The sequence below is a fragment of the Octopus bimaculoides genome, chromosome 11, assembly GCF_046866305.1.
Source record: "Octopus bimaculoides isolate indiv1 chromosome 11, ASM4686630v1, whole genome shotgun sequence".
NCBI lineage: Eukaryota > Metazoa > Mollusca > Cephalopoda > Octopoda > Octopodidae > Octopus > Octopus bimaculoides.
In genome coordinates, this window is record NC_142938.1 from 3,075,895 (window position 1) to 3,086,412 (window position 10,518).

Below are 10,518 nucleotides of genomic sequence, written 5' to 3' on the forward strand. Positions count from 1 at the left end.
TTCGTGTTTTTTTGAGAGTAACTTGTGTATGTGTGTGTGTGCGCGTGTGTTTATGTGTGCTTCTGTATATATGTATTTGAATGTCTGTGTGTGTCTATATATATATATATATATATATATATATATATACATACACGTATATACATACATATATGTATATTTATGTATGTAGCTATGTATACATAATTATGCATTTATGTGTGTGTGTATGCATATATATATATATATACACACTCACATATGCATATATTTATAATACCCACCCACCCACACTCACACACAATAGCTATATAACTAAACAAATAGTTTTCAGCAACCCTCACCCTGACTCTCACTGGAATTGAACCCACCTTTACGTGATTCCATTCTCTTCTAACATTTTACTGCTTCTATTATTTTGTTTTATAACCTCAGTAATTATTGTTGTTCTTGTTGTTGATGTTGTTCTCTGTTGACTTCTTTATGGTGTTGCTTCCAGTTTTTTTCTCCCCACCCACCTCCTTTGGCATATATATATATATATATATATATATATGCATGTGTTTGTGTGTGTGTGTGTATGTATATGTATGTATGTATATATATATATATATATATATATATATATATATGTATATGTATGTATGTATATATATATATATATATATATATATATATGTATATGTATGTGTGTATATATATATATATATATATGTGTGTGTATATATATATATATATATATATATATATATATATATATACATATATATGTATATATATATATGTATATGTATATATATGTGTGTGTGTGTGTATATATATATATATATATATATATATATATGTATATATACATATACATATATATGTGTATATATATATATATGTATATGTATATATATGTGTGTGTGTGTATATATATATCTGTATATATATGTATGTATGTATATATGTGTGTATGTGTGTGTGTGTGTGTGTGTATCAAAACAAGAGATTGGAAGAAATATTTGGTATTATTCACCATTACATATGTTTTATTTACTAATAGGAGTTACGAAATTATACATATAAGAAAAACATGTAAGTTATCTCCTAGTTGGATTATAACCATATATATATATATATGTATATATATATACACCTGTTTTTCACTGTCTCTTTTGGTTTATTTTTTGTTTTTCTCCTTCCAAAGAATTCACCAAAACTGTAAGATATTAACCTTTGCATTTTTCGCAACTGTTTTCTGCTTCCAAAACCACCAAAACACTCCCAACAGCATCGAACACATTTAAACATAAGCCGAAGACAAAGTTGAAAAAGATGGAATGGTCATCGCTGGAATGCCTTTTGATCATAAAGTCAGCCCCAACCATCTTACCCAGAGCTAAGCAACAACACACTTGAGTTATTTTTTTGCGCATGTTCTGTGTGTGTGTGTGTTTGTGTGAGTGTGTGTGTAAACCAGAAAGATACACAGCAAAGCTGACTTTGCAGGGTTCCAATTCAAAACATCAAGCTTCATAAATTCTGCTACAAGACACAAATCTAGAATATTTCTGCTGATAAAATACATAAGCATTGAATTATTAAACGCCATTTTATTGGCTGTCCTCATCTGCCACATCTCTGGCCTTCTACCTAAATTATAATTCCTTATTTTACAAAAAAAGACATTATATTCTCAACAAAGCCTGACCCCTTTTTTGTTTTTTCTTTATCTCTACTGTGGTTATTTCATGATATCTATTTTGCTAATAACTTGAAACCCCATTATTAAAAAAGAGCCCTAAACAACAGACTATCATGTTTTCTTGTCATATAAATTCAAAGCCTAGAATCTGTCTAAAAGAATTGTTCTTTCCACCTGGTTGTAATGTTGATTGGAAATCTATAAGCAAACCACGTTTGAAACGGTTACAAATCCCAGTTGAAATTGCTTTGCATGAATATCTCATTGTTATTGTTGTTGTTGTTGTTATTGCTGGTGTCATTATTGTTGTTGTTGTCTGATATAAAGCTGTTTCTCCGATATGAAATTAATATTCATATCGTTAGAATGATTTCCCTTTAAAAAGAAAACAACAAAAAAATAACTTTAAAACTTAAATCTGCATTTATTTTGTTCCAACATTGCATGCTAGCAAAACACTGATCAAATTTTACCGTGCTCCCACTGCCTCTGTCTACAGGGATGAATTACAACCTCATCTAAGAATGTGGGGTAGAGGGATTGAGAAGAAGGTTTTCAGTAGATTTATTTTCCATCGACATAATGCTAAATGGTTACACAATTGAGACAGATAATCTTGCTTCAACACAATCCTTTGTGAAATTCAACAACCTGGACCATTGTTCTTTTTTGTGTTTGTTTTTTTATTAATTTGGATTTATCTAGTTTTTGTATCTTTCAAATTATCAGCTTGTCAAGAGGTGAATAATTCCCTAAGCATTGCTCTCTGAATCTGCAAAACCATCAAAGCCCCTCTACCCCTGTACAAAGGCAGCAGACAACTTCGGAGAGGTTTAATTGCGTTGCTAATAACCTGGTTTGTCAAAAAGGCCTGAAATTCACATTGTCTTCCTAATTTTTGTTGCTGCTTCAAAGCATTTTCCACTTTTGTGTCACTCTTCAGAAAACCATGAATGTTACAGCTTCCTGTTTCTGTTCTTTCCAAAGAATTTTTTTCAACTTTCATGTCTTTGTATTCTTGGCTGTTGAAAAAATGCTTGATTGATGTGTCTTGTTATTTTTGTCTCCTCTTAAAAAAACTTTTGACCGTTTGAGCCAACAAAGAAATCAGAGCTATGAGAAATATTCCAAATGTTCCTCAAAATCACACTGTACCATCTTAAAAAAATAAAGGACACACTTTGCATAATGTAACCCTAGATACACCATGTCTGGAAGAATAAAAAAAATATAAAGACTGCACGATCATATCTTGAGAGCCTTTCAATCATAGGCTAGCTGCGTATGGACTGGCTAGCAACAACTGCAACACCAACAACTACAAGGAAGAACATGCTGGAATATGTAATCTTAAATACACAGCTCTTTGCTGAGAACCAAGGCCAGGATAGCCATTAATAATGGATAGAAGACATTAGTTTACTAGTATTGACAGCGAAACTGAAGTTAGGGACTAGCTTAGATACCATTACTGACAACTGTAATTGAAGTTTGCCAATAATGTTTTTGTTGCCCATCAGCTGAAATGAAAGAACCTATTTACCATTCTGACAGCCAAGACCAGAACAGGCTCCAGATGACCACTGCTGACAACTGAGGTCGAGAATGACTGCAGTACACCATTTTTAACAGCTGAAATCCAGGTAGATACTGGACTATTTACAAATGACCACTGAGGTCAAGAATGCTGCCAGTAACTACAGACAATGTGATAATAGAAGGTACGAGTTTACTACTGAAAACAGCCGAGACAGAGATGAAGATGCAAGTGTACCAGTGATAACAGCTGATCGAGATGGGACAGAGTATGCCACTGCTGGCTACTTTCTTTAGACACAGTACTTGTTTAGTATTACTAACAGCCGATACGGAGAGGGATACTAATTTGCTGCTGCTAAAAGCCAAGACACAGAGAGAGAGAGAGATAGAGAGAGAGAGAGAGAGAGAGAGATGCTAGATTGCTGCTGTTAACAGCCGAGTCAGGAAGAGAAAGACATTAGTTTGTCGTTGCTAACAGCCGACACAGAGAGGGACTCCAGATTGCTGTTGCTAACAGCCGACGTAGAGATGGGACATAGCCTACCACTGCTGGCTCCTTAGGTATGAGACACAGTACCAGTTTTAGCACTACTCACAGCCGAGGTTGTCCAGCAAAAGAAATTACAGAACCATTTCTCTCAGACTTGAAAGATGACCATTAAATCAAATTGAATATTGTTGTTGTTATTGTTGTTATTGTTGTGGCTATGACATTTTTGTGAATCAAGTATATGATTGAGTGTCAGTTCCAGGTTTAAACTGCTACATAAACCTTATATATTACTGGTATCTTTCTGCATGAACACCACAACATCTCGCTTGTTTTCCTCCATAAATCTTTGGTGTCATAACAAAGTAAAATACATCAATACTACTACTACTACCACTACAACAAGTTGTTGCTGCTGCTGCTGCTGCTACTACTGCTACTACTACTACTACTACTGATTTTGTGTGTGAACATTTTTTGCTTTATCAATTATGTATTAATTAATATATTTATTTATGCATTTATTTATTCATTATGGTTCTTCCAATCCATGTTGCAAAATGAATTATAACCAATTCTACTTAATGTGTATATATTTCATTTTTTGTTTTGTTTTGGTTATATTATTTGTTTTTTGGAGGGTTAGGGGTGGGGTTGTTTGTCACATATGCCTGTCCAAGATTTGAACTCTGTCACACATGATTCACATGTCACAAGAATAAATTTAAAAAAAAAAAAAGAAGAAATGTAAAAATATGAAAACAAATTCTTTTCACTCATCTTCCATGAAATAAAGAGTGTTTAAAAAAGAAACTTGTTTTTCTTTTGTCTTTCTTTTCACCCCCACCCCTACACACACATGTAAAAAGCACCATGTGAATGTGGTCGATGCCAGTACACAACAACCGGCTCCTGTTCCATTATGGTAAGATTGACAAAACAGTATTTGTAAATTGGTGTAGGGCAAATGTTGCTGGGTACTTGAGCGAAATGGCACCAGCGTTGGGGGGGGGGGGCGGGGGGGCGGAAGGGAGATAACTCAAGAAAGTGAGGAAATTGAGTGTGACAAACTAACTCACACATCCTTGCAAGTAAGTTTTAACTCACACATGCATACATTGTTGATTTATTAATATTATATCCACCTCCAGAGGATATACCATAATTACCAAATGGCAATTAAGATAAGCTGCACTTGAGAAGGGGAGATAATCTCAAGATCTAAGAATTCCCTAAAGTTGAGATGCCATTAAGGAGAAAGACAGGTTTATTGTCTGGAGATAAGGGGATGGTCATGTGTTTCTGGCTCAGTAGGTATCATCATCAGCTGGCCTGAGGCTGAAGGTTTTTTCAAAGCGAAGAGAGGATTGCAGGGGGGCCATTTCCGTTCTCTAAACAATTTAGGCATTTGTCAGAGAAGAAGAACAAGTCTACATCACTTGCTACAAATGAAGTTGTTGGTGTTGCATCAGAGTTTTCCATCTCCTTGTGAGATGTCCAAGCAAAGACTAGGGGTCTTTCACTCCCAGCTGTTGGGTGGTCCTTCATTCTGCTGAGTTCATCTGCATTTTCACAGGTTTTGTTTTTCATCCTACTGAGTGTGTCATGAAAACCACCTTCCTTACTAAATAATGTTGCCAGTTGAGTTGCTGTAAGAGGGACCTGACGTGTATGTAAGCTTCCATCCATCCATCTATACATAGAAAAGTTGAAAACTGCTGTTCTACTTGCCCACCCAACCTTTTAGTAGTGATGGTCATTTCTCCCTCACACCAAAATCTTCCTGCCTAAGATAATGTCATTCCGGATTCACTGGGTCGGAAGAAGATATAAAACAAAACAATATTAACAAGGCAGAGAGCTGGCAGAAACGTTAGCATACCAGGTGAAATGCTTAGCGGTATTTTGTCCTATCTTTATGTTCTGAGTTCAAATTCCACCGAGGTCAACTTTGCCTTTCATCCTTTCGGGGTTGATTAAATAAGTACCAGTTGCATACTGGGGGTCGATGTAATTGACTTAATCCCTTTGTCAGTTCTTGTTTGTCCCCTCTATGTTTATCCCCCACCTGTGGTCAACAAAGAAATAAACATCAACAAGACTGACCAGGTATTACACAACAACAATAATAAACATGTGCAAAAGCCTCCAAGAGGTTGGTCAATCTGCTAGCTATAGCTGCCAAATTTCCCTCAAAGTATACACCGATGTTATGTTAAAGAAAATGAATAAGACATGAGATAAATGTCTCAAATATGATTGATCATGGCTGGACTAATTTGATCATAGAATTCCTTGGTCAAGACTGACCTGGGGTTGAACAACAACAGCAACATGAACAAGAGTTGATTTTTTTTAAATATGAAGGATTCTGTGACATGTGAACGCTGCTGATAAAGAAGGAAATGACAAAGTCCAAAATGTATGGTTGGTGCAGCCGCAACTTTATATTAAAGATATCGACAAATAATCAAAGTGCAAACTGATATTTCACAGAACAATACAAAGGCTTTGAGATCCAATGTATTTCAGGTGCTTTCACTTCATTTACACCTGCTGATACCTGTGCAATAGACACATACATTTCTATATTTAAGAGATGAGGAATTAAGTACATTATTTACATTTGACGGATATTTGTCCTCATCTTTGTTGTTAACACAACGTTTTGGCTGATATACCCTCCAGCCTTCATCAGGTGTCTTGGGGAAATTTCGAACCTGGGTTCTCATTCCTAGGGCATTTTTCTAATGTGAATACCCATCAGAGTGTAAGTATCTTGAGAGAAAAGCTGAACATTAGAAACATCAGTTGTGGTGTGCAAGAGAGACGATTGCGCTGGTATGGACATGTGGTGAGAATGGATGAGGATAGCTGCGTGAAAAAGTGCCACACCCTAACAGTTGAGGGAACCCGTGGAAGAGGTAGGCCCAGGAAGACCTGGGCTGAGGTGGTGAGGCAAGACCTTCGTACATTGGGCCTCACCGAGGCGATGACTACTGACCGAGACCTTTGGAAATGTGCTGTGCGTGAGAAGACCCGGCAAGCCAAGTAAGATCGTTGCCAGTGCCCCCTGGACTGGCTCTTGTGCGGGTGGCACATGAGATGCACCATTTTGAGCATGGCCGTTGCCAGTACCGCCTGACTGGCTCCCGTAGGATTTTCGAGTGAGATCGTTGCCAGTGCCCCTGGACTGGCTTGTGCGGGTGGCACATAAAAGACACCATTTCGAGCGTGGCCGTTTTCGTGCGGGTGACACGTAAAAGCACCCACTACACTCTCTGAGTGGTTGGCGTTAGGAAGGGCATCCAGCTGTAGAAACTCTGCCAAATTAGATTGGAGCCTGGTGTTGCCATCCGATTTCACCAGTCCTCAGTCAAATCGTCCAACCCATGCTAGCATGGAAAGCGGACGTTAAACGATGATGATGATGATTAATAGCCCACGCTCTTAACCACTATGGGCATATGGCATAGTGGTTAAGAGAGCAGGCTACTAATCCCAAGATTCCAAGTTTGATTCTAGGCAGTGACCTGAATAACAACAACAATAATAATAATGATAATAATAATAATAATAATAACATTGAAAAATACCTTCGAAATTTCCCCAAGACACCTGATGAAGGCTGGAGGGTATATCAGCCGAAACGTTGTGTTAACAACAAACAAGATGAGGACAAATATCCGTCAAACATAAATAATGTATCAGAATATTTATTTCAAATTTTTGCACAAGGCCAGCAAGTTCATGGAGTGGGGAAGGTAAGTCAATTACATTGACCCAGTGTATCACTGTTACTTATTTTATCGACCCTGAAAGGATGAAAGGAAAAGTTGGCTGTAGTTGGAATTTGAACATAAAGATAAATGGAATGCAGCTAAGTATTTTGCCTGTGAACAATTCCGATCGCTTGGTGCCTTAAATCATTGGAATATTACCAAGAATTGCATGCGTGCTTTGTTGACCTTGGAAAAGCAGATGACCGCGACTGCATGCCATGAGACAAGCTGCAGAAGGATTTGCAGGAGTTTGAAATTAAAGGGCAACTTTTGGTTGCCCTGTTTATCATCACACCCCGCTCCCCACATAACTGCAGCAAAGTCCCTTCTGTTACAAACGTGGATCAAATCTCAGAGGCCCAAAGGGTCATCATGAATGCCACCATTTCTCCTCTAAGCCATTAAAAAAAATGTTATTAGCATATATGTTACATGAGATTATAAATTAGTGTAGCATTGCTGCTATTATACATGCATCATTTAATGTCCATTTTCCTTGCTGACATGGGTTGGATGGGTTGATGAGCCAGGTTCTGAGTTGGCCTGTGCTATCAGATGCTAATCATCACATCCTCTGCTACAAGGGGGAGAACAATTTCACAAAAGACCTTTACCTTATCATCCCTCTCTAACATTGTTGAGGGTTTGTTGTTTTCAGCCCCAGCTGGAGAAAAGGCAACAGGAGCTGATGATTCCCCACCCACACATTTATGTTCGCTTCAGTCATTGGATTGCGGCCACGAAAGGGCACCGCCTTCAATGGTTTAGACGAAAAAGAAAGAAAAAAAATCAACCCCAGTGCTTCTTTTTTTTTTGTAAGTCAGGTATACATTCATTCTATCGATCCCTAAACCCAAACTGCGAAGTTATTAGCACGTAAACAAACCAACACCCGTTGTCAAACGGGGGTTGGGGAGACAAATGCACAGACACACATATAAGTATAGATATTTCTGACTCATGGATGGTTCGACGATATATAGACACACACACATATATATATATATATATATATATATATATATATATATATAAGGTATATGTATATAAGGCAGTTTATCTAAATCGTATGATCGCTTAAAGGAGGCAGTAATGCAATCAAAATATTTTATCTGAGGATAATCAGTCATAAAATCAAGATTTCCAGCGATGGCTGAGCTAAGGATTTAAGGGGAAATAAAGTTGCTGATGTTTATATCTTCCGCGCCTGGACACTGGCGGGGTCGGAATTGAAATTAAATAAGCACAAGCAGGAATTAATATTTGATCACGACCTGTTTTCGCTAAAAATTAACATTTCACAGTGTTCGATCCCATATATATTGAATACATATATATATGCCATGTGTTCCGAGTGTCATGTTTACGAATATAAAAATGCTGATTTGATGGGATATCCTCTATGTTCTGTGCATATGTGTGTGCTATATATATTTTCGTTCTAAGGTAGACTTCTACCACCCCCGCTTTTTTTTTTTTTTTTTAACCAAAATACCCTGAAAAACGAGTTATTCACAAACATGAAATACGCCTCATAAAATATATACTTCCCGATTTAAAAAAAAAATTACAATATCTTTCCAAATGATCGTGATTATATATATATATATATATATATATATGTGTGTGTATGTGTGTCTATATATATATATATAATGTTTGTATGCATGTATATCCTAATATATATGGAAAGGTTGACGACTCATTACATATCCTGTTGATAAAATTTTGCGCCAGTTATGGATAGTTTCCATTTTTATTAATATACATTAAAAACGCATTAAATGCTCCCTATCTCTGCATAATATATATCTATATATACACATGATGTATGTATGTTTAGTGTGTTTTTTGTATAAACTGCGTAATAATGAAATGATTACAAGGTTGCTTTCGTTTTACGCTATAATCACAATGGATGCGTATTTGTCTTCTCGTTCCATATATCCCCCTGTTTCCTGTTTTTCAGTCGTGTATATATGCTCATAAAACATTTATATATATATATAAATATATATATAAACAGAATTGCGAATCGTACCTAGCAAATGGTATGCACATACAACTATATGAAAAACAAAACCCGCTCTTTTAATCTACCATAATATATACGCACACACACACACACACACATATATATATATATATATAGGAAATAAGAGAACGTATGTACTGAAAATATGGTATATACGTTTAAACTAGCCCCGTATTATCGAAATATCGTGGAAAATATGATAAATGAAAATTTAAGGATCGAGGACTTGAGATCACCGGGATGGATCTTAAATAAAATAACCATGAGATTTGTAAAGGGAAGAACAAAAGAAGGGAAATGTAAGACGTTCGTGTCTTTTTCTGCGAAGAATAGTAACAGTAGTTCACATTTATAGGTTACTATATTATAGTATAAATATTAAATATATATAATATTAATTTCCTATTATTCGTAAACGCCTTGACAGGTGCTACTACTCCTAGTAAGCGAAGATCTGGGAGTAGTAGTGGCTACGTGGTGGTTCTACCATCTCAAAACACTGGAGCTACCGAACCAATACCTCACTACAGAAAGCAGTTCGTAGTTATACGGGGTTAAATAGCATGGAACCACCCGAGCCCAGGGCACACTGAAATCACGGGATGCAGAATGGTGAATGTGGATTATTTCGGCATGGCGAATAACGCTAGATGCTAAGAGGATGAACAGACAACGGCCAGGATCATCAGCTAGTTCAGTTAGAGAACTAGCCATCGTGTGCGTAGATGAGATATTTAAACTAGCAAACGACCGATATGACTAAAAGCCAGACGTGACATTCATGCCTGATCATTCGATCGGGACATCTGGCATGGAAGGGTTACATCAATCAGGGCAAATCGCCCGATTGAAATGATTTTTAAACAACCTCCCCTACAGTCAGCCACCAAGTGCCACCATCTTGCCATTTAAACTACGCCCCCGTCTTCGGCCTCACCTCCCACTACTCCTCGCTCAGTGTTTCGTCGGCAACCTCTTCCTTGACTTCCGCTAATCAGCTTCT